The following is a 25,574-nucleotide window of genomic DNA, read 5'->3' as shown; positions in this document are numbered from 1 at the left end:
TTTTTTAAAACACCTCTCTGAAGAAGGGCTGCTGAGCTTGTTGGCGAAAGGGAGACACGCCCAGCAGGTGTACACATCCCCGGTGCATCAGCAAAGGCAGCGAGACCTTTCAGACTGCGCTGCAATGGAATAGCTAGAGAGAGTTTATGGGCTTCTCTACTGTCAGGTAAGAGGCGTGGAGCATGCTTGCTTGGGCTAGGGGAAATACCCTGGGTGGGAGGATGCAGTATGATTTAAAGGAGCCTACATGCAGGATGATAAATTTCGCAGTTCTGCAAGCTGGCATAGCGTCTCCTCTCAGGAGGCAAGTGCTGTGTGCATGGGGTGTGAATATGTAACAGAGACATTCATGCGATAAGACACACGGTATTACTGCTTACTATGTTCCACGTTACTAAAGCATTTTGACAGTGCAAACTTACATTCCGGTTGTAATTTATTGTCACTGAGGTTCTGATCGGTTCGTGAATGTATGTATGTGTTATATTCAGGTATCAAAGCGAAGTGCATGGCATAAGAACCTATGTTGATAGATCAGTAGCTCCAGATGTTGTGAATATGATAGATAGTATTGTCGACTTGCTAGAGGGTACACTGTATATTCCGGTGATTTCATGGAGGTGAGCTTTGTTGTTTATTTGCTATGGAAAGCTATAATCAAATTACTAAAAAAAAAGAAAAGGAGTACTTGTGGCACCTTAGAGACTAACAAATTTATTAGAGCATAAGCTTTCGTGAGCTACAGCTCACTTCATCAGATGCATCCGATGAAGTGAGCTGTAGCTCACGAAAGCTTATGCTCTTATAAATTTGTTAGTCTCTAAGGTGCCACAAGTACTCCTTTTCTTTTTGCGAATACAGACTAACACGGCTGCTACTCTGAAACCAATCAAATTACTGGCAGTATTTAATATTGATGTTGTAGAAGGGCCCCCAGCCCCAATTGGGATCAGTGCCCCATGTGCTAGGGGCTGCACCAACACTCATGAGGACACAGTCCCTGCCCTGAAGAGCTCAGAAGCTAAGAATGCTAGACATTATGACTAAGGGGGTATTTTGAAATTTTCTGAAAAATCTGGGTGCAAACTGCCAGTCTCCGCAAGTAAAGGCACCTGCTTTTTTACTAACACTGCAGATGTTTGGAATTGGATGGAAGGGTATGTCCAATGCAAAGCGCGGACCCAAACCTAAGGGAAACACCTTGCAGAGTAATCTTATTGCATTACTGGAGTGTGTAGGGGCCACAACAAAAATCTGGTCTCCGTTGTGCTAAGCATAATACATGCTCCAAAGAGTTTATAGTCTAAGAAGACAAGACAGCCTAAGGGTGCTAGGGGAACCAAGTACAGTGACGTCAAGTGACTTGCCAGAAGTCACACAACCCATCAGTGGCAGAGGGGAGAATGGAATGCAGATCTCCTAGCCCTGTGCCCTAGCCCCTACATCCTGCTGCCCCTCCCCCCAATTGTTATCTCATAATTTTGCCTTTTCTTTCACACACTGAATACACAGAGGGCCAGATTCTGCCCCCATCCCCACCTTTTCCCCACCCTTAGCTGGAACAGCACCTTGACTTCAATGGCCTGCTCAGAGTAAGGCACTACACAACAGTGTGTACTTTAAGACTCTTCATGCAAACCCTTCCTCCCCTGTGGAGTCTCTGGACTAATCAGTGGCACTACCCATCTGAGCAAGGCCTGCTCAGGTGAGTAAAGGTTGACAGGGTCAGGCCAACAACTGGAGAAGTGACCCAGTGGACTGAAGAATCTATGAACAGAGCCCCATGGAAACACATTAACACAACATCCCCATCTTGTTAATAAACAAAAATGGATAAAACAACAGCACTAAATGGCAAAGCCTGATCTGGTTTATTGCAGTAACATGTTGTGATCTGCAGTGACTCGGGCTGCACTGCGAGGACCTCAATCCATAACTGACCGTTTTCTGGAATGAATAATGAACAATAATTCCACTGTAAGCATGCTCATCGGTAACATTAACGTTGAATGTGACGTTCAGTTTTTATTATTGGGTTTTCATTGTTATCTTGGGCCAAGTTTTTCCTAAACTAGTCATTTAAGGAACTTCCATTTTAGGGGGGTGGGGGGATTCTGACTTTAGGTGCCTTAAAAAGGCCAGATTTTCAGTTTTCTTTCTGAAAGGCAAAAAGAAAAGGAGTACTTGGGGCACCTTAGAGACTAACAAATTTATTTGAGCATAAGCTTTCGTGAGCTACAGCTCACTTCATCAGATGCATAAATTTGTTAGTCTCTAAGGTGCCACAAGTACTCCTTTTCTTTTTGCGAATACAGACTAACATGGCTACTACTCTGAAACCTTTCTGAAAGGCGAGTCTCTTTAAGGTGTCTGAAGTTGGATCACCTGAAATCACTAGTCCCTTTGGAAACTCTGGGCCTTTGAAAAACACACACGGAGAGAAAGGTACTTTCTGAAAACTTTGCATCTCTTTAAGAGAATTTGAAGGGGGGGGGAATTTCATCCCTGTGGCCTCCTGGTGTGAAACTGTCAACTCCAATTAAGTCCCAGGTATGCAGCATGCTGTCACACCCAAGGCAATGCTCCTGGTGGTTTATGTTCTTTTCTTTAGACAACTGCACCCATTTTTCTCAGCATGGCCTTGTGGAAAACACTGCAGGTTGGGAGGGGGCAACAGGTAATAGCAGACAGTGTGAAATGCATGCTGGGGAAAACAAGCCCCCAAACAAGGTGTGTGGGCTAAGGGTAAAATCCAGCCCTGTACAACGAGCCAGCAAAAGGACTAGCCACCACTTGCAGGACTCTCTTGTCTTAAGCAGAGGTTATAGGCAGAGGTCAACGCACATGAGGGCTTAAATGGGATTTAAAGAGGGCCTGAGCTTGGTGCTGCATGGGACTGAATTTCATCCTAGAGTACAAGAGGGCTGTGGTCTGCATGCTGATCCCATTACAGACTCGCTCGCTTTCCTGAGGCCAAGGGCTTGATCTCCAGTAACGTGCGTGGCTCCGATCAGTGCAGGCCATATGAGAACGCTGGCGGTACTCTGCACTGGCAGGGAGGCGAGAGCAGTGGTAATGGGGCTTATATCAGATCCAGAGGTACATTGTTCCTTCAGACACAGCCCTGAGCAAGGCGTGTGTATTAGCGGCACCACCCCAAGAAGAGCCAGGGAGGGAATCCTAACTCAGAGACCCAACCATGAGTCACAATTCACCCCTGCCTCTCCCTTGCTCAGGGTGAGGGGCAGGAATTTACTGATGGCCTGCACCCCGGACTGTCTCCACTGCCGGCCAGGGGAGTAGGGGCTGGCGCCAAGGCCCCAAGAGTCCCCAGGGATGTGTAGCCCCCACAGGGCGGTTCTTACTCCCTTGTGCAGGAGCGCAGTGCTTGCTGCAGTCTAGCCCTCCTGTAGCCCATTCCACTCACTGCAGCTTGGTTGTCTCCACTCCAGCTCCTGCTCCACTAACCCCAAAGAGAGGATAAATTGGTCCTGGCTCCAGGAGCTCCTGAGCGTGGTGAACAAGTACTCCACGGCCTTCGGGCGCGTCTAGCTCTCCATGGTCATCATCTTCTGCTTCCTGGTCTACGTGGTGGCTGCGAAGCGGGTGTGGAGCGACGATCAGAGAGACTTTGAGTGCAACACGCACCAGCCCGGCCGCTCCAACATCTGTTATGACCACTTCTTCCCCATCTCCCACATCCGCCTGTGGGCCCTGCAGCTCATCTTGGTCACCTGCCCCTCCCTGCTGGTGGTCATGCATGTGGCCTACCGGGAAGCCAGGGAGCAGAAGCACCGGGAGGCGGAGGGAACTGCCGCCAGCTCTACTCCGACCCCGGCAAGAAGCGGGGAGGACTGTGGTGGACCTACCTGCTCAGTCTCATCTTCAAAGTTGCTGTGGACGTGACTTTCCTTTGCATCTTCCACCGGCTCTATGCGAATTTCAATGTGCCCTGCATGGTGCGGTGCACCGAGGCCCCCTGCCCCAACACGGTCGACTGCTTCATTGCCAGGCCCACCGAGAAGAAACTCTTCACCTACTTCATGGTGGCCACCGCCACCCTGTGCATCCTTCTCAGTCTCTGCGAGATGACCTACCTGGTCACCAAGCAGTGCTGGGAGCTCACCACCCGGTGCCAGGACAGGGAGCTGCTGAGCAAGCCCATAGGCTGCCATCACTGTGCACAGCAGAACAGAGTCTTAGTACATCATCCTCAGAGCCGACTCCATTCGGGTTTGTCCCTTTATATAGCAAGGAGGGTGCTGCTAGTGAAGGGAGAAGAGGCTCCTACATCATCTCCGGGCATTCACAATCCCTTGCACAGACTCCATCAACCAGTGCAACCTTCTCACCAGCGTCATTCCCTGCAGACTCACCAACAAAGTAATCAAAGGCTTATTAGAATCATTTCTCTAAGGGTTTTCAATCCAGTGCCCATTGAAGGCAGGGTCACGCTGTGTATGAAAAGTACACTGACAAATAGCAGAGCCAGTCAGCACTTTCCAAATTTCTATTTTTTTTTTCAACAACAACAACAAAATTAAAAGGGATGAAATTTGTGAGAAAATTTGCCGGTTTCTTGATCATCTTCAGTATTTTAGAAAGGGTTGATAAATGATTTGTAGATGTTCTAGGCATGTTATAGATGGAGTCATGTGTGTTTTAAATGGGCATAAACATACTAGCGGAAAGTGTCGCGGGTGGTTTGAAGCCATGTCTATAAGCAGTTGTTGGACTCAATAACGGTCCATAGACATTTCAATCAATGATTCCGCAAGTGTCATAAACGATTTATAAATATACCTGGAATATAAAGTCCTTCTGTGATGATTTGGGAGCTCTTTCAATGTACAGTTTATGAACTCTATTTGAAACCAGGAACGTTCTTTGGACTGAAAACACCATTTTGAATATGGGGTTTGGTTGCCTTCTCTGTTTACCTCCAAGATGGCCTGGGATTCCAAGGGGTAGTGGCACAAAGCTAACAATAGAGGGTTGTTAAACCTTGATGATCCTATATTCACACAGAAGCACCTTAAACAAAAGGCTGGCCCCTACCCAGGAGAACTGGGCTATCCAGGGAGAAGTCACCTGGTTACAAAATCACCTGGTAGGGGTCTGTGCTCACCTGTTGAGGCTGATCAGGAGGTCACCTGACAGAGGTTATAAAAGGGCAGGAGCTGTGCTAGTCTGGCTTTTCAGCCATTTCCAACAGCTGAAGATGAGGGGAGTGGCTGCCAGAACTTGATGAAGTAGTGGAGAGCCCTGCCCACCTGAATGCAGATGGATCCCCAAGGGAAGGGTGAGCTGGAGTGAGGAGCATTGCATTCAGGAGTGGGGTTGTTTTCTCAATGATATGTACTCTCTTGTGCTTTTACTCTTTACTTAAGAGGCACCGAGTTACAAACCTTTTGCTACACCTGTGTCCATTTGCTTCTGCTGTCATACAACCCTGCGGGGGGCTTTGGGAACATGCAAGAGCTGCTGGGGAGGCATGGTGTAGATGGCGTTAGTCTCAGGGCCCAGGCAATTGAACTGCAGGGGCCTCAGTGCTCAAAGGGGTGTCAGGTATGAGATCCACACCTGGAGTGTGGGCCTAGAGATCCAAAGCCAGGAACGGTGTGTAACCTCTGCCATCCCCAGCAAGCTGAGGGCATATGGGATTCAGTGTTTGGATCCCCCTCACAGCAGTCTGGGGAGTGTGCAGTGAAGGGAGCTAAACCAGGTCTGTGACACTGTCTTCAATGGGGCACTGGGTTGGGCCCAGAGACCTAATCTGTTTTATGCAACTTTCAACTCAGCACCTGCCAGATGGCTGTAATGGATCAGAGCCTGCTAATAAATCTCTGTGTATCTGCCGCTCATAGGTTGTGTGAGATTCTCTGTATGCTGTTGCCTAGCCATGGGAAGTTACTTCATGCACTGACAATTGTGCAAAGATGCACAGGGAGAGCTGGTAGGTGGAGGTAGGCCCTAGTGGAACAAGGGTAGGATGTTAATTGCATGAAGACCATGAGACTGATACCCCAGCAACACGGCATGAAGGTGATTGGATGGCAAGATCAGTTTTAAGTGGGTCCAGGTCGCCTTGCTTGTCCCCTGGGTGAAGGGTGTGATCAGTTTTCCAGGGAGCCATATTCATGCTTCTGAGTCTGAAATTTGCTTTCTCCAAGTAGCCAAATCCTCAGCTGGTGATAATCAGCGTAGCTCCATTGGCTTCAAGGGACAATTGAAACCAGTTGAGAATCTGGCCCATAAGCACTAATACATTCTTTCCATGGGTGTTCCTGCTAGTACAGCTCTGTTTGCTAGAATAGTCATGGAAGAGGAATCGGCAGAGTGGAATTTGCTACCTCAGGTACTTATCTGGCTTTTAGCATCTCAGCTTCTCACAATCTTTTTAGTGTACTTATCCTCAGAATACTCCTGGGAGACAGGGTGGTTCTGTTATCCCCATTGTACAGATGGGCAACTGAGGCACAGAGAGACTTTGAGGATCTGACCCTAAGGGATTTGCCCAAGGTCCCACAGCGAAAGCTGTAGCAGAAAAGAGACTTGAATCCTGGTTTGTCAGGTTCTAGGCTACTTCCCTAACCATTGGACCATCCTTCCTCTAGTGGAAACTGGGTCTCCAAATCCCTTAGGCAGCTTTTAAAATCTCAAGTGTTTTTATTCAAGTAAATATCATGGAAACATTGCTAATGTGTTAGCCCATGTCTAATAGATGCTCAGTATATATAGTCCAGCTGAGCATCATCTGGAAATGTGATCTCTTTAAAGGCAACTCCTTTAAATATCAGCTGACACAAGTCACTCTCTAAATCAGCTTTATTGTAACTTTAGGAGGTTGTGGGGGTTTTGCTGTGTTTGGTTTAAATCGTGAGATATTTTGACATTTCCATTTCACAGGGTTTGAAATGGACCATTTGGTTTGTTGGGAGTTGCTGGCTTTTTTAAATCTGCATGAAATTTTTTCACCTCCAGTGTTATTGAGAACACTGTCAAAATGATTGTTGAAATTCTTCATTTACTGCCATATCAGGTTTTCGGTAAAAGCTAAATATCACTAACAGTTTCAATTAAAAATGTAAAAAAGGTCTAAAAAGGCAGTTGTGTTTTGTGAAAAAATTTTAAAAGGCTTTTAATTAAAAAACTTTGTGTTTTGGAAAATTTTGACTGGCTCTAATTCTAACTGAGCAAACCCTGCCCTTTGCCGAGCACTGAATCTCTCTGCCAGGTTGTTGCACGCTGCCATGTTGGAGCCTTGTTTTACCTCAGAGCAGTCTGAAGTTTGCCTTTATGCTGGGAAATTAAGACAAACTGATTTAGTTGTTGTTCTGTGGAGCTCCCCTTCTATTTCCAACATGCAAGAACCTGTCCGTATTTAGGTAATGCCTGCAAAAGAAAAACATGCTCAGAACAGCTGTTTCTGTAAACAGCAAATGACCAATATGTGAGATATCTCATCATCTTGAGCCAGTTTTTCTGTAGGCACCAAATCGCCTGCAAGCAGCAGCCCATAGTGAGCCAGGGTAACAGCAGTTCACATTTACAAGCAGCAGCTGTAAACCAGAAAGTACAGGGAAGTAAAAAGAAAAGGAGTACTTGTGGCACCTTAGAGACTAACAAATTTATTTGAGTATAAGCTTTTGTGAGCTATAGCTCACATCATCGGATGCAGGGAAGTAGTTTCCAAAGGATGGATGAATGATGATGATGTTAAAGTCAGGCTGGTTTTGCTCATCTCTTGTGGTGACAGCGTAGCAGCCGTGTTAGTCTGTATTCTCAAAAAAGAAAAGGAAAAGGAGTACTTGTAGCACCTTAGAGACTAACAAATTTATTTGAGCATAAGCTTTCGTGAGCTACAGTTCACTTCATCAGATGCATTCGGTGGATGTATATTCTACAACTAGCCCTGCACTGACCGTGTGCAAGAGAGACAGGGCAGGATAGGCAATGGGGCCTTATGGGCAGGATAAGAGACCAGGCCAAGCTTTTCAGATCTGTCTAGTTGTTTTGTGTGCCCAACTTAAGACACTCTTAAAGGGCCTGATTTTCAGAGGACGGTGCTCAGCACTTTCTGAACCTCAGCACCTTTTAAGGTCTCTCAACTTGGGCACTGTTGCCTGACTTTCTTTAATGGTTAATCATAATTGTATTGATTATGGGTTGATCCTGATTAATGAGCTGGGGATAACAGGGTTCCTGTCCCAGTATCAGGCTACACAGAACTAAAACCAACAAGTTCAATATCTTGTAGGGACCCTCGGGGTGTACAGCAAGGAGCCTCGCACTGAGGGCAAAGCAAAGCCTTGGTGGTTTTCATTCAAACCGATAATAGAGACAGGAAAGCTCCAACCCACATAAACAGATAGGAATAATAGATTATGGGGGGTATCTGTGGTATCATTCCTTGCATATGTTCTTAGACTTGTAAATCTACACCCTTTCTTGAGGACCTGGTGGTGAGAGACAAAGGACCAGCCCTGCCTCTGCATGCCAAATAAGTCTGATGGTCCAGACTCCCCAGTGCCCAAGACTGGTGGTAGATAACAACAGAGCTGAAGGATCAAATAATGGGAAGCTAACCCCTGCCACATGGTGGTTAGGCCTATTTATAGGGCCTGAGCACGACCATGAATATTCATTCTAATGCCCAGCCTTCCACGTCCAAATCTAACTTCTTCACCCTCCTAATACGGGTGCACTTATCCTATAGGGTAACATATTAATGCCATTTAACTCATTATCATCTACATTGCCTTTTGCTCAAACAAGTTGGTGGTTAGATATCTGCCAACGATTGTCCTAAAATATCCAAGCCCAGGATCGCTTCCGTGTTCCTGCAGTTGCCAGGTACCATTAGGTTCTAACTTTTGCTGTTGAGCAAGCTATTCCTAGTTCCCCCAAATCCAAGGGTAACCGTCAGGTCATTCATTATGCCAAAAGTCACAGGACTACTAGACTTGGCTATACTTAGCTTGCTTAGCGAGTTAGCATAAGTCAGCAGGATACAGGCCTGTAGGTTCTTTGCATTACTGCTGAATATAATAAAAGGCCAAACTAGCTCTATGGACTCCAAGCACCCAAAATCACTAGTCGCTTGATAATCTCTGCCCCAGAATTTTGCCCTTAATCTGTAAAAACCCTCTTGCTTCCTCTCCCTGTACTGTTAGTTCTGTTACCCTCACTTGCCTCATGTACCAGTTGGGTCTTGTTGTCACAGGGCAGCTGGCCCTTTAAGGGACGTGGGGCCCAGCCTCACCTGTGGCTGATCGGCAGCCTCCCAACTGAGACCGATCAAGTGATGATAAAAGCCAGCAAGTGGCTCAGTTTGAGGGGAGCGGTGGGAAGTAGGTGAGTGCTTGGCTCAGGGCAGGGGTGAGCTCCTGTGGCTCCCTGCTTTGGTCAAGGGAATAGCTTTGTTTTGGGATTACTTCATGAATCTTACAGTTGACAAATGAAGGGCCTGAACTGACTCTGTTTGTGGAGTTAGTCCTTCCTGGGATGGGGGAGACGGAGCAGCCGCTCACACTGCTCCTAGACTGTGAGCGCCTCGGGGCGGGGACTGTTGTTTTCTACATGTTTGTACATCACCTAGCACAATGGCATCAGATGTTGCTGAGGCCCCCTGGGTGCTCCCAAAATAGGATTTATTCAGTTCTCTCTCTGCCTTATCTGTTCCCACAGACACTAGGGGGCCCGGTTTTCTTCTCTGCACCAGTGTCAAGCCTCAAGAACCGACCTGCTTCTTACCCAGTCATGTCTTTTACTGAAGTCCTGCTGGTGAGTGAGAATTTCAGCAGTTGCCATAAGCAGCATGTCAGAACACCCAATTTATACAGCCAGAGAAATGTACCCTGTGAGGGAAATCATCCTAGGGACGTCCCAGATCTTTACAGAGCCACATGTTCAGTAAAGAATCTGACAGTACAGCCTTCTCCTAGGAGGATGTAGGTTGCTGGTCTCTTTACGATGCTGCTTGGCTGAGCATGGCAGTTTTAGCATGGTTCCCTTCCCAGTGTTCATGTCAGGTGTATTTTAGGGACACTAATTAATAATGCTGTAAAATCTAATTGCGAGCCGCAATGCATGTTTCACTTCACAATCTGAAATGACACAACAAGTGTAAACAAATGGGGAAATCTGTATAGCCAGATGGCTTTGTGGGGTGTGAAGTGGTTTAAAAGAAAGGATGATATTAAAATGCACAAAATCTACAAGGCCAGAAAGAACGGATTATGAATTATCACACCGGTGCTGAATTATTCTGAGCTTTGTAATACTGTACAGTGTATTTCCTTCTCTCTCCTGCTTCCAAATCACAATTATAGAGATGCTGGGAAGAGGAAGCATGTTAATATAATGTGCCTGCATCCATAAAGAGTCAAATCTTTGAGTTGTAACTCATCCCTGTATAAAGAGGCAATCATTGCACCTCCTATGGAAAGCCCCTACAGTATTTTAAAGATGATGATGATGCAAATCAGGTGTGACTCTTTTTCCCTGAGGGTTAAAGTATTGCAGACCCTCTGCACATGGTGAATTACTTGACTCCTGAGTCATTTCTTTCCCATGGAAGTTAACAGTAGTTGTGTTTAGTGATTTGCCCATGGTTCCCATCGGGGTTGGAATAGAAACCAGGAACCCTAACACCACCTTTTGCTCTTATAACCACTAGCCAACTCTCCCTGTGTTTCTTCGTACCAGGCAATAAAGAGAAGTTCGGGAGGAAGCTGAGAGCAAACTAAAGAATACAGATCTATCAGTGTCTCCTTGGAAAAAGTCTGGTTTGGCTTCATGCTGTTTATGCAGCATTTCTTTCCTGTGTTTCTTACCCCTCGTTCTCCGTTGAAAAGGCCAATTTGTATCAACATTAGATCACTGCATCTCAGGAGTCCCTCTGCTTGCATCGCTTATTGGTCTGCTGATCAGCAGGCAGGACCAGCGTGTTTCTGCTGTGGGAGGGCATGGTAGCACAGCAGTGTATCATTTAGTTTAAAGCAAGGTTGGGCATCTTTCTAAAAGACTCTAAGGGGTAGAGAATTTAGCACATCCCTTGGTAAGCCGTTCTGATGGTTAGTTACTTTGGCTTGAGCTACTTCTGGCCAAGAGCGAATTCCAAAGTTAATCTGGAACATGCTACCACATTCCCTTGTGGGCTCCATTTCGAGTGCTTTGTTGATCTTCCCTGAAGTATGGGAAGACAGGCTGTCGCATTGTTTGCACTGTAGCAAGGCTTCCAGATGGAATGTTTGGGTTTTTTATTTATTTTTTTTTTTCAGAGTGCCCCCATGAAACATTTGCTCTCTCCTTCTTGGCTAACATCCTGCTTTGTAGCAGTTTAATATCTGATACTGGTACATCTTCTGTCCGGGGACTTGTGAGGGGATGATTCAGTGATCTAACAGGGCTTTTCCATTATGGACTATAAGATCCTGCTGGCTGAAAAAGCTGGGGGTGGGGGGTTAGAGTGCACTGGTTAGCTCTCAACCAACAGAGACTCCTAGAACTTAGAGGTGGAAAAGTCTCATTAGGACACTCAGACCAGCTCCCTACCAGTGCAGGGTTGTTCCCTGCAGCCCATTGAATGGGGTCTGCTTTTGGCTAGTCCTAGTTTCACCACTGTAGCTCTGCAAGAAACTACAGGCAACGTTCTCTTCACTAGCCCACCCTGTCCCCCAGAGACACAGCTCTGCAGCGGGGCCGGCGCGGGTGCTTAAAACATCCATTGAGATCAGTAGATGTTTTGCTGGTGGAACAAGAATCCCATGTCCCTTGCAGAGGAAGCTGTGCTCAGCTAAGGGGTGCACCATGCAGATCAGAGAGGAGAATCCTTTTTTCCGACTATAGAACATTCTGTCCTCTTTCACGTGCCTTTTCCCCATGGGTATTGTTTTTAGTTTGCTCCCAGGTATCATGGCTTGTTGTTTGTCTTCTCCGGTAGTCGTTTTGTAATTCTTTGTTTGCTGGCTTCATACCAGTGCTCATACCATTCTCCTTCACTTCTTAAATCTTGCCAAGAATGTCCCCTTCGAAAGTGTGCTGATCTCCCGGGCTCAACTTGGCTACCCTACGTAAAGCTTCATAAACCAGTGCTCCAGTTCCTTTGTGCTTCCTGGGTGGAAATCAACCAATATTAAGAGACCTAGTACTTGATTACAGCATGCTGATGTGGCTAAGAACTCATTGTTGTTATGACTATAGTCGAGTCAGTAAGGGAGGGTTGGTAACAAGATACTTGGCCTTCAGCCCAGTTTCAAGACCATGCGGACTTGGTTGCAAATTAAAAGTGATAATGACATTTTTCCAGTTTACTGTCACAGCTGCATTAATACCCATGAGTCTATTGTAATCAGTGTTATTCCAGCACTAGGAATGAACGCATATCTGCTGCATAGTTTAGATTGAAGTTCTACACCATTATGTTCAGATAAAGCATCTGTGCTGGGCACACCTCAGAAGTGGGAAAGCTTGGCGGCATCCTTAATGGGAAACAATGTGCCTGTAATTTAATCTCTTCTGGTTTCAGCTGGCGGGGGGGAAAGCTAAGGCCATGAGGTGAGTAATGGGACTCCAGCAATTTGGTAAAAGAAAAGAAGGGGGATGGGAGGAAATGCATTTAGTGAACAGTTGTGGAGCCCATCAGCAGTCCACTGAAATCCAGAGATGAATAGGAACATTGGAAGTGCCTTAATTGAGAGGCAGTACTGCCTAGTGGATAAACTAGGGGCTTGTCTACACTGGCACTTTACAGCGCTGCAACTTTCTTGCTCAGGGGTGTGAAAAAACGCGTCCCTGAGCGCTGCAAGTTTTGGCGCTGTAAAGCGCCGGTGTAAACAGTGCCCCAGCACTGGGAGCTGCGCCCCTCATAGAGATGGTTTTTTTTAGAGCGCCGCAACCACACAAGCCACATTAAACTGCCACCACGGCAGCACTTTAAGGTTGCCAGTGAAGACGTGCCCTAGGCATCAGGAATAGAAGCTAAATTTCCTAGCTGTGTCAGCAACCTGCTATGTGATCAGGGACAAACCTCTTCCCCTTTCTGAGCCTCTGTTTCCCCCTCATGCTTTGTCTGTCTGGTCTATTTAGATTGGAAGCTCTTTGGGGCAGGGACTCTCACTCACTTTGAGTATATACAGTGCCCAGCATGATGGGACCCTGATCTCTGCTGCAGCATCTAGACACTACCGTAATACAAATGATGATAATAGATCAGGTCAGTCTAGGCCAGTATCCCGTCTCTGAGAGCGGTCAGCACCAGCTGCTCCAGAGGAAAGTGCAAGAATCCCTGCAGTCCATAGTTATGGGATAACTTGCCCCCCCAAGATTTTTTTCTCTAAATCTCAGTAGATCACTCATCTCCAAATTGTGGGGTGCGCCCCCTCAGGGGCACAGAGGAACATTTGGGGGTACAGTGGGCCCAGGCCAGCCCCCACGGTGGGCAGGGAGGGAGCAACACCCAGCTGCAGCCCTGGCCCCACCCTCCAGCTGCAGCTGTTCTGACCCAGCTATGGCCCCAGCTCCCAGCCCTTGCCCAGCCTTGGCCCCTGGCTGTGGCTTCGTTCCTGGCCCCAGACTAGACCTGCCCCAGTCTTGGCCCCCTTACTCCTGTCCACATCTCCCCCTGAGCTGCAGCCCCACTCCCAGGGCGGGGCTGAAGATGGGGTAAGGAGGGGTAGGGCATGACCCTGACAAGCTTGGGGACCATTGCAGTAGATAGGTTGGCCTATGCTTTGAAGCAGGACAGTTTAGACCCCAGTCTAAAACTCTCAGTATCTTTGAACCCTCACTGTTAGAACTCTCACAGGTTTCAGAGTAGCAGCCGTGTTAGTCTGTATTCGCAAAAAGAAAAGGAGTACCAGTGGCACCTTAGAGACTAACAAATTTATTAGAGCATAAGCTTTCGTGAGCTACAGCTCACTTCATCGGATGCATTTGGTGGGTTTTTTTCCACCAAATGCATCCGATGAAGTGAGCTGTAGCTCACGAAAGCTTATGCTCTAATAAATTTGTTAGTCTCTAAGGTGCCACTGGTACTCCTTTTCTTTTTGTTAGAACTCTGGATCTCGTTATCCACAGACATGCTCCAATCCCTTTTTGAATCCTCCCAAGCTCTTGGCCTCAGTGATAGCCCAGTGAAACTCCTTGTCACAAGCTAACTAGGACAAAGTTTTTTCTGTTCACAGTGATTCACTCAGGTTGCCCAAGGAGGGAGACCAGAAGGGTTTCCAAGAATGGAGGAAGCTCATAATGTATTCTCATATTATTTATATATTATACCCTAGCAACAAGCTGAAACAAGTAACAGCACTTGCATGCAAGCACTGTGCCCTTGTTCTTTCATGTCCAATTAGCAGGATGGGCACCCTCTTCCCTTGGGCTGAGAGATTTGTAAATTTCACGAAGTGATGAGAGAGACAGTGGGATGGAGCCAAAAGTCATGGAGGTGCAGGCCCCTGTTGGTTTTTATTATTCCCAGGGCATTAATATGGGCGTAGCATGGAATCACAGCCCCCCGCGATGTGTTAAATTTATTTTTAATGTCATTAAAAGAAATGTTCTCGCCATGTCCCAGGAGCTGTTTGGATGTTAGACAGGGCAGTGCCAGGCCCCTCTGTCTCCAGCACTTATGTTTTATGCATTAAAGAGAGCACATGGATTTCTATGAGTGTGACATTTAGGGTGAATAATGAGCCACGGGGAGGACGTTAGTTTCACAATCGCTGGCGCAGCAGCTGAGACAGAGGGATGGGACTGCTGAAGTGCAAAGGGAACGTGCAGTACTGGCTCATGCAAGGAGTCCTTCCTTTATCTACTTCTCTGGCTCTCGCTGCTTAGTGGACAGAGCGATGGGCTGGCTCTCAGGAGACCCGAGTGCTCTTTCTGGCTCTGTCACTGGCCTGTTGGTTGACTTTGAGCAAGTCTCTGTGCCTCAGTTTCCCCATCTCTAAAATGGGGATAACTATAGGGACCTCCTTTGTAAAGCACTTGTAGATCTACTGCTGAAAAGCGCTAAATGGGACCTAGATTTTATTATGTTATCTGAGCATCTCCCGATTGCCGAAGGAGTTGAGCTTCACAGAATCCCTGCATTGTGCTATCCTTGTTTTACAGCTGAGGAACTGATGCACAGGGCAGATCAAGTGGCTTGCCCAAGGATATGTAGGGAGTCTGTGACAGACATAACTGAACCCAGATCTCCTGCATTTTGGTTCCACACCCTACCCATTGCCTGAGCTTTCTACCCGCAAACAGTCTCCCTGTCTTCCAGGAGATGGCCCTCCCAGGGCCTGAGCCAAGTCCATTTGTGCTCCGTGGGAACCAGGTTTTCCAAAGGGATTAGCGAGGAAGGATGGCCTAGTGGGTTTGCCCCTCTGTAAAAGCAGCACTGCCCTGCCTCAGAAGTGCACTGAGGATGAATGCATTAAAGACTCTGAGGGGCTTAGATCCTACAGCGATGAGGGAGCCCAATCTGAGGCACCTTAAAGGGACATGGCTTCCTAAAAGCGACTGAGCCTCCCCATGTCTGAAGATCAGGCCCCTGTAAGGCATTGTAAGATGAGTTCCCACTCCCATGAAAACTGAGGCTTCGCTTGCAAACCGTGAGTCATTCCACTGGCTGTAATGAGAGCTGGGTCTGGCTCATAAGCACCAAGCGAGTCCAAAGCAGTGGCAGGACTTTGGCCCTTTCCTGTGAGATCTGGGGAGGAGGGTTACTGAATAGTCCCCCAAACTAAAAAGCAGTAAATTCAACACAGAAAAAAGGAAACATCCCTTGGAACTCATTGCCACAAGATAGCAGGGACGCTAAGTGTTTAGCAGGCCTCAAAGAGACTGGACATTTGTATGGATTATGAGAACATGCAGAGTTAGAACGGTGAGGATGAATCAAACAGTCACGAGGTTTGGACCAGATCTAAACCCTCTTACTTCATAAACTAGCCTCTAATGCATGAGGGGTCAAGCAGAAACTTCCGCTGAGGGTAGGTTATCCCATAACTGGAGGGTTTCTTGCACTTTTCTCTGAAGCAGCTGGGGCTGGTCACTGTCTTAGAAAGGAGACTGGATAAGATGGACCTTGGTCTGGTTCTTTATGGCAGTTCTTGTGTTCCTATTACTACCCTTCCTTCCTGAAAGTCTCCACTCTCCTTGTACTTTCTGTGAATGAATTTAAGATGATGTGTGGAGGTTAGATGGATGTGGTATCATGCAGTTACGTGAACGTGGTATAAACCATTGCACTGAATTACGTTTTTTTTTAAAATGTCCTTTCATCACTTGAGTGTATTTAACTCCTGTTCAGAGACATTGATTTGTTCCAGCCTGTTGACGTTGTACAAAGAGCTAACGCTCTGCTCAACTGCCCTGGCCTAACCTGTTTGGGGGATTAAATGCAGAGTTTCACCAGTTCCTACCTTCAAGAGGGTGCAAAAAGTCAGATAGGGCTTGGTTGAGCCATTTAAAAAACTGATTAAATTAGGAAATCTGCCTGCTCTCATTCCCTCAGACACACAAACATGCCCAGCCTTCCCCCTTTTGGGGCTGGAGGGGAAGAACCCAACCCCAGTCAACCACGGGCTAATGGGGATTAACTGTAATGAACCAACATTAACAGCTGGGGTGGTGCACATACACCAGTGACCCAGGCACTGCCAACGCTGGGAAACTTTTGCAGAGTGGCCCACTGGATTTACAAGGGGAAAGCAGCATGGGTTGAGTGGTTAGAGCGGGGGGGGCCTGGGAGTCAGGATGCCTGGGTTCTATTCCTGGCTCTGCCACTAATTCACTGTGTGAATTTAGGCCCTTGCTTCCTCTCCACAGGTTCCAGTTCCCTGATAAAGATAATTCCATATGTTCTTTTACCAGATTTCTTTCTTTATGCCCAAAGACATGGATAGTAAAAGCTAGTGATGGGCAAACCTCAGAGGCTGAGTGGGGATATAAACAGCTGAAGCCTGAGTGGGTGTCTGAACCCTTGGCGGGGAGTCAGTGAGGGAATCCATGTTCTCCCGAAGCGGGGTAGTGAATGGGAGGCCTAGGAGTCTATAGTGGAGGGGACTCTGCCTGGGGGGTAGGGGAGGAAGATCAAGGAAGGGGGAGGGATAGCTCAGTGGTTTGAGCATTGCCCTGCTAAATCCAGGGTTGTGAGTCCAATCCCTGAGGGGGCCATTTAGGAATCTGGGGCAAAAATTGGGGATTGGTCCTGCTTTAAGCAGGGGGTTGGACTAGATGACTTCCTGAGGTCCCTTCCAACCCTGAGATTCTACGATTCTATGAAGGGTCTGTATGGGATGCCTGAGGTTTTTGGTGCTGTTGTTAGCGAGGGGCCTGAGCAGGAACCCCAGACCCAAATTGAACCCACCATCTTTGGGACTGTTCCAGGCCAAATTTCACAGCTTAGACCCAACCCCAGTTCACATGGGAAACAGAAACAATCAGCTGGGCCAGATCCTCAGCTGCTGTAAATTGGCACAGTAAATTGGCCACTGAACATGAGTGTAGCTACACTGCATTACCCCAGTGGAGAACCTGGCCTGCTCTTGTTGGCTGGCTTGGCTGTGGGGGAATGTATTCAAGAATGAAATCCTAGGTCTTTCCCTTTCGCTGCTCGGTTCCAGAAGGCGCATAGGGGCTGGAACGAGGGGAGCGGAGGTGCTGTCGTACCCCTTGGCTTGAAGTGGTTTCCATTATATTCAGGGTTTACAGTTTGATTCAATGACTCTCAGCACCCCCACTATACAAATTGTCCCAGCATCCCTGAGACGAGGGCAGGGATCCGATGAGCTAACGATTTGACTCAGCACTGAAAGACATAGAGGTGACCCATGGAGTGACACTGCCAGAGATTCTGGTTCCCCAAAGGCACCAACTTTCTCCCAGGAGCAGTGCTGCTGAATAGAGTCATTGAGAACTCGCTGCTGGTAAGGAACAGGGAAGCGCTGTCGTCTCTTTCCCTTTCCTGTCTCCTGTTCTGAATCTGCAACTGGGTCTTTGCAAGTGCTGAGCTGTCACAGGAGTGACCATTGCCACCCGCTCAGCTGACTGGCTTTTCCCGCTCCTCATGTTCTCTCTCCAGGTAGCCTGGATCAAAGCAGAATGAGACTCGAGAGTTTTATTACTGGAGGGGGAAAGTGATGGAGGTAATTACTACTCCAATAAGGAATAAAACCTGTTATTTCAGCTGGGTATTTCTCAGTCCAGCACCACACATCTGTCTTTCACATCTAAGGTCACAGCCCTAGTTTAATCTCATCTCAGTACTTAGCTCTTGCTCTTGTGTAAAAATGTTGTCCTGCCTCTCTCAAAAATCACTGAAATTCCTGGTTTCTCTACTATAGTCAGAAGGAATGTACAAAAACAACTCCTCCACACCCGGGGGAAGATTGCTCTCGAACTATAAATGCTACGTGCAAGATACACACACGCGCACACACACACCACCCCCACCCTCGCCCTGCCAGATAAAAAGTTGACCATTGCAAGACACCGTTTCTGGTGGGATACAATCCAGATTCTGTTGTGACAGTGAAAAGAGCACAGGTAATTTCTATCTAGCCATCTCATTCATTCTCACAAACCAGCAGATGGGTCGGGGCAGTAGGGAGAACATGTTTCCCCAGAGGGGATGTGTGAGATTTACAGAGACTTCTGTTTCAGTGGAAATCAGCGAAGTTGCCTCTCAGTTTCCACCAGTGGAAATGAGATCAGAATCTGGTCTGTGTAGTTTTATATCATTCTCCACCAGTAGCATCTGGCCATGCTCAGACACAAACACGACACCCAAGTCTCATCCAATGCCCCCAAATTGCAAGAAAACATACGGGGCCCTATTCTCACCAGTGTGTCTATCCAGATGAAAGCAAACTCTGACAAGTGATTATATCTGTTCCTGTATCTGGCCACAAGTTAGACTCAGTAAGATGCAATATTTTCCCCTTGTTTTCTCAAGAAGTGGGATTAGAAGGTGAGGGAGCAACATTTGTGATTTCAGATGTTACCTTTGTCATATTTCTCCAAGCAGAGTCCTCTGGCTCCTAGAGTTCTGCTGCCTGTTTGAAACACGGATCTGAACATCCAAAACAAGTAATGATCGGATACATGAACAATGAATAAATATCTGGGGCCAGATCCTCAGCTGGTGTAAATCAGTGTAACTCTGAGTTCAGTTTACACCAGCTGAGGCTCTAGCCCCTGAATTTGTAGGCATTCATTAAACTGAACACATGGTTGTCTGTTACAGGAACAATGTATTTAAATATACATGAAACCATTTTTAAAGTCAAACTTTAATTACACCAACGTAAATCTGGAGCAGCTCTGGAGAAGCTAACTGTGTTACTCTGGAGTCGCACTGGATAGAAACTGGCCCAGAGGCCTTTTCCGGTGGAATGCAATAGTTGGCTATGGAGCCGAGCCTACCGGAGTCAATATGGTCAGAAATAAGTACCCTGGTCAGAGCATTGCTTTACTGGGGAAATGGCACTCAGATTTTCCTTCCCTCTTGCACATCTTCACACCAGCCTCCATGCAGACTTCACTTCATTATTGACACAGTAGCATGTAGAGCTCCCACCAGAAATTGTGCTTCTGCTGGGCACTGTATATTCACAGGGTGAGGGACAGTGCCTGCCCCAAAAAGCTGACAATTTAACTGGGACTTGAGTTGCCCAGTATTGCACAGCAGGTTAGCAGCAGAACTAAGGATCAAACCTAGGTCTCCTAGGTTGAGGTGTAGTGCTGAAGCCACTGCACTGTACTACCTCTCCGGTAGCATTGGACAGAGCCATCATCGCTTCAGATGAGGGGAGAGGGAGGAGGAGGGGCACCAAATTTCCTTTTTCTAACAGCTTTCTCAGGATCACAGCTCTCAAGCTGGAAGCAGAAACGTGGGCTTTTATACCTTGGTGACAGGCCCAGGTCCAATCAGCGCCCCCAGTTTGCGGGGGGGGAGGGGAGATGCAGCGTTTGGACTGGGTCCCAGTTTTGCTCTGGATAACAGATTTTAGAAATCCACTTTCCTTTCAAGCATTCTCTTTTGCCAGCGCAGCTTTTTTAATTCTTGATCACTCACCGTGAGTCACCTGGCGCGCCCAAACTGCCAGACTACCTTACAGACAATTGGTTGCAGTGTGAAGGGTATAGTTAGGATCCCCCACACCAAGGTATTGACAATTTCCTGCCAATACACTTTTGCTGCTCTGGCTTCTTTACTGTGTGGTTGGGTTAGTGACAAGGGAATATAAAAACGTTCCAGGCTGAATCGGGTTGTAGTTCCTTTGACTAATCCAGGAACCAGATGGTGCTGTGGCATGTAGTTTACCAGCACTTTTCCTGAGCAGCTGAACACTGGTCAGTCTTGGAGAACATGCTGTATTGTTGTTAGCTTTGATGGGATGTTCCTTTTGGGGGGAGTTATTGCAAAGAGTGAGGGAGTTTACTTTCTGCCTTTAATCGCTCTAACTGGAGTCAATTCTTGGTGCAGAATTGCTCACTGGGAATCAGTCATAGGTGTTGGGCAAAGGTTTCTGAAAGAGCAGACTTTCTGCATGCTGGTTGTGACCACCATGTTCCAGGACTGGTGCAATACACTATAGATAAAAAAAAGTGTGCTAAGAATATATTCAGATGCCACATTGCTGAGTTTTCCTACAATGGGAAAACAACCTGCAGGACCCAGAGGTACCAGCCCCAGAGGTAAGGCATACATCTGATCTGCCTCATATGGACACACACTAGCTCCTTTACTGGTGCCATCTTGCGCCTCACATGAATCCTGCAATATTTCCATTTCTCTCATTTCATCTCATTTCTTCTGGCAATGAAGCTTTTCTCCATCTCTGCACTCTTCCCCTCCTTCGCCCACTCCTTGGGCTGCTTGCTCAATGCTACTCCTCACTCCCTCCTCGCCCTGCCCTGCCCTGCCACCCAGTACTTTAAAGTTTAATGGTTTACATCTTGAGTGTGTGCAAAGCTATGATTGAAAGGACAGGAATGCACTGTGCCTCAGACGTCACCATCGTTCCTCCTGGTTCACACCACTGTTAAGTGAGAGCAGAATCAGGACTCTTTATTGAAACTCTTGGGGCCAGACCTTCAGTGCAGCAACCCCAGTTTGCATCAGCTGAAGGCAACAGATGATCTACCCCAGTAGAGGGTCAGACCATTAGACCTCAAAACCACTTCTCCTGCTCTATTGGGAAATGAAGTTCTCCCCTGCTGGCTAGCCCCACTCCAAAGCCAGGAGAGCTGAGGCTCAGCTGGTTAGGAGAAAGAAAAGGAGTACTTGTGGCACCTTAGAGACTAACAAATTTATTTGAGCATAAGCTTTCGTGAGCTACAGCTCACTTCATCAGATGCATCCGATGAAGTGAGCTGTAGCTCACGAAAGCTTATGCTCAAATAAATTTGTTAGTCTCTAAGGTGCCACAAGTACTCCTTTTCTTTTTGCGAATACAGACTAACACGGCTGCTACTCTGAAACCTGGTTAGGAGAGTAAGCTCTGCTGTGTGTGCCCCTGCTCTGTGCCTGCACCAGTGACCTTCTCCTCCCCAGACACACCAGCACTGAGGCTGTTGTTCCCCCTTTGCGTGCTAATTGGCTCCAAGAGCTTTTCTTCCATGGCTCCAAACGTTTTTGTGAGCTGCAAAGCGAGGGCGAGATCCAAGCATATAAACCAAAGTGGGGAGAAGCCCGTGTTTCAATGAGGAAAGGAAGGTGCATCAGAAGAGATGGTCAGTTAGATTCCCTTGGGAGCTGGTATCACTCACGTCTTTGGAGGCATTTCAGGGGTCTGCGAGATCTCGGTTTCCACATCACTGGGAGACCAAAAGCATTGAGCCCACACTGGGTAGATCATAAAGCCAAATTCTTCCTTCTGAGCAGGCAGGGGCACTGTGGGGTTTAGAGCAGAGATAAAAATCTAGCTCCTGACCAGTTGCCGACATCAAAGATCCCATGCTGGTTTTGTTAAGACCAGTGGTGGTCGTGCCAGGGTCCTGGCCCAATTTTAATCGAGGCGGGCATGTTTGGCTGACCTATTTCCCCATGCATTTTCAAGTGGACACAGTTTTCTTAGTCACTTTCTTTCCTAGTGTAGGGCTGATGGCTAAGAATGATGGTGATGCCCCACCCCAGTGCTGGCTGCATTTTAGAGGAGGCAAAGGAATGATCCCTCTATGTACTCTGCTTGCAAAGTGCTTTGGGGCCCTGCATGAAAGGTACCATAGAAGTTATCATAGGGCCAAGTGTTTCTGTCTGAGGCATTGGGAGAATAGGGCCCCGTATGTTTTCTTGCAATTTGGGGGCATTGGATGAAACCTGGGTGTCATGTTTGTGTCTGAGCATGGCCAGATGCTAAGTTCGGGGTTGGGTCTCTTTGCCCATCTCTACTCAATGATTCTACTTCTTGGCTCTCAGGAATCTGCCATTGTGTCTCCCTTCTTCTCTCTTGCCTGCACGCTCCCCTTTACCTGACCCTTAAGCACGAGGCCCTGCAAAACCCTTTATAACGCTTGGCACCCATTCAGGTAGCTCCTTTCCTCCACTCCCCCACTGCGAATTCCTGCCACAAAAAAGTCTCTGAAGAACCTGTCACGCATGTGTGGGAGGGGACAAATTCTGTGCCTGCCTCAGGCTTGCAGTTTGGGGGTCAATGCCCCTCCTGCCGCCCCCTAAAACTACACCCATGGCATGCACATACAAAATATCCCTAGTTTGGTCAATTTCTGCAGCATGACAAAAAAAGCCGAGCTGAACTGAGAAGACTGGCCATCGAAGTGCAGCAAGAGGTGGCCGGCAGCCAGGGAAAACACCCTGCGTTTCTAAGGAGATGATCACCCCCTTTGCATGTTAGAACAAGGAATCCTGGGCGTGTGTGGGAGGCCGCGCTCCTGCTTCTTTGAGGGGTATTTCTGAGTGTCAAGGTAAACACGCAGGTAAACTGCGAGGGATCCCTACCCCCAACCTGTGTCTGTTCAGACATGCACAGCTCGCTGCTCCAGTGCAAAGGGAGGAGCCGGTATCGCACCCTTGAGAAACTCCAAGCTGAGAGCCGCTCCACTCAGAAATGAATCAGCCCCATGCAGGAGAAAGTTGTTTCTTCCTGGAGAGGAACTTAAGATACTTCATGAGAGCTGATTTTTTTTTAAAGGGGTGGCAGGATGGAGACATCATCTGTCTGTGAATAAAAATTCTTGCTGCAAAGAAATGGTGGGTAGGGTATTGGACAACAGCCCGGCACACACACATACACACATACTGCCACTACCATATGCACACAACTGCACCATGCACACCCTTGCCACCACACACACATGCACTCACAACTGTCCCATGTGCATGCAAAGCCATGCCATCCACACGCACAAAGCAAGCTGCTGAGAAACATGCCCTCGGATGCAATGTCATAACATGATGGAGGGTATCTAGGCCCCAGCATAACAGATGCTCGTTAGAACTGGGTCACTTTCTTAAGGCTCATCTGGGACCAGGTCCAATTCCCATGGGAACAAAGGGGAGTCTTTTCATTGACTTCACTGAGAACTGGACCGGACCTCTGCTCATCTAGCTGCAAACAGCAAGGACGGAAGTTGCTATTGAAAGTCCTGAAGTTCCAGGATGACCCTTTTCCATTGTTTCTGCTGAATCCTGGTCTGAATCCAGATTTCTAAAATATGTGTGTGCCATTTGCTTCCCCATGCACTGCTGAGCACTGCCATTGGGTGTGTATGACCCCAGGCTGACTAAATGGCGGTCCAAGGAGGTGGAGGAAGGAATTGGTTCTGCTCAGAAATTGACCCTGTTTAAATGATAGAGGGGCCACTTCCACTTGATCATATTTTTAGCCACCCTCTCCCACACTCCCAGTGGCCATTTTCCAGCATTCATGGAAAGGTGCCTGAAATGAAATGGCAAAGATTTGGTGGAGGGAACAGTGTTTCCCCCATCTCGCGCACATGTACTCTGCCTGTTGTGGGTTTGGGGGAGGAGGTTATTTTATTAATTTGAGGAAAAGGAGACATTGCATTGTGATTGGGAGTAGGAATGTCATTTCAGGAGAAAGTTACCAGTGATGGCTAGAGCGGGCTGAATGTATTTGGGGCTGGTGGTGCTGCGGCTGCACCCCTTTAGCCCAGGCATTGGTGCATTCATCGGGGATGTGGGAAACCCACGTTTGAATCCCCGCCCTAGAGCAGACCCAAACCGGACTCTTTCTATTCACTGAAAATTCTGGAAAGCTTCAGATTAGTTTTGACCCTCATGGAATTTTTGTTTCAATTTTTTTCTGAACCAAAAAATCAGCTCTGCGCCTAGCTCTAGTGAGGAGACCAGTGAAGGCATCAGATTCCCTGCATGAAAATCTCTCTTTAAATCAGGCTGGGGTGGACAGTGGCTACGCAGCCAACCCACCCCCGGCAGTGGCAAAGAGTTCTTCACTGCTTTGCACCCCAGGGCATTCTGAACACCGCAAGTCCACGGCGAATGACGAAACCAGTCAGTAGTGAGTCACCACCATCGTTTCCTAGAGCACCTGTGTTCACCATCACAGCCTAACGTGTCAGAACTGATAGGATCACAGCTCCCGATGATATGGCTGCAGAGATACATGGATTGCCTGAGGGCCTTAGAGGGTTTCCTAGTTGACAATGTTTCAATGTTAGGGTTTCCTAAACAGCAGCCACACTACCGACAATAATTGTGTAGTGCTGGATGGGGTGTGCAAAAACAAAAGCAGGGCATTCCCATTCATAGTTGTGGCTAAGACCTCAAATCTCCGTAGGAAAAAAATCATTAGCAAGAGGCCCAACCCTTCATAGTACTGAGTAGCATCGAGTCCTATTGAAACTAATGGTACCAACATCTTCCTTTAGCTGTTACTTTTGTTTCCTCAAGACCCTTCTCCCAGGGTGCGTTTAGAAGCTCATGGATGTGGAGAGAGATGCTGATTAGCTACAATTGTCCACTAACATGGGCCATTCCATTCCCTTCCAGTCACTTCCGCAAGGCTGCTCACTGGTTCTTGTTAAATAAAAGAGGCCTTATAAAATTAGTTCCCCTGTCAGAATAACTAATTATCATTAGAGATGGGATCTGGATCCAGTTTTAAACCTCCCCAGTCAACAGGCTTATTTGAATCTGGGTCAGGAGCCAATGTGCAGCCGTGTTTAGGGCCAGAGTGTTGGTTCTGGACCATCTCTACTTATAAGATATTAATGGATGGGATTTGTGGCTCCCAAGTTGAGGTTGTTCACAGAGAGACCCTTATTCTTGGGACTGAGTATCCTCAGAAATCCAGCCTCCCCAAGAGGGATACCCAGGCATCACTGGGATCAGAATCTGCCCCAGCCAATCCAGCTATAAGAGTTCTACCTGCCTTTATTCTTCAGCATTTAAAACACACCCACCGCAAGATCTAGGACACGGGCATACAAACAAGACACACCCCATAATGAAAACGATGTGCTAAGTAGACTCACCCAGTAAATAAGAGCATAAGCAAACCACCGCTCCACGCCTATAGCAAAAGCCTGATCACAGAGAGGACACGATGCCTACGGGGCAACAAACCCAG

At 47.5% G+C, this 25,574-nt stretch overlaps 1 protein-coding gene and 1 pseudogene across 2 annotated transcripts in view; both read left to right on the top strand.

The window, feature by feature from the left end:
* Nucleotides 1-3,075: 3,075 nt before the first annotated feature.
* On the top strand, nucleotides 3,076-4,387 carry LOC119845258 (annotated as a pseudogene).
* A 337-nt stretch (nucleotides 4,388-4,724) lies between these two features.
* Nucleotides 4,725-25,574, top strand: part of LOC119845570 (gap junction beta-3 protein-like) — a 32,139-nt gene continuing 11,289 nt past the window's right edge. The window contains exons 1-2 of one of the 2 annotated variants that reach the window (XM_038378028.2): nucleotides 4,725-5,302; nucleotides 9,691-9,786. The gene's annotated coding sequence lies outside the window, so the exon portion shown is untranslated. The remainder of the gene's footprint in view (nucleotides 5,303-9,690; nucleotides 9,787-25,574) is intronic. The other variant, XM_038378030.2, reaches the window with a different exon arrangement.

The sequence above is a fragment of the Dermochelys coriacea genome, chromosome 19 (genome assembly GCF_009764565.3).
Source record: "Dermochelys coriacea isolate rDerCor1 chromosome 19, rDerCor1.pri.v4, whole genome shotgun sequence".
Taxonomy (NCBI): Eukaryota; Metazoa; Chordata; order Testudines; family Dermochelyidae; genus Dermochelys; species Dermochelys coriacea.
Note: the sequence above shows the minus strand (reverse complement) of the source record. Positions and strands in the feature narration are given on the sequence as shown.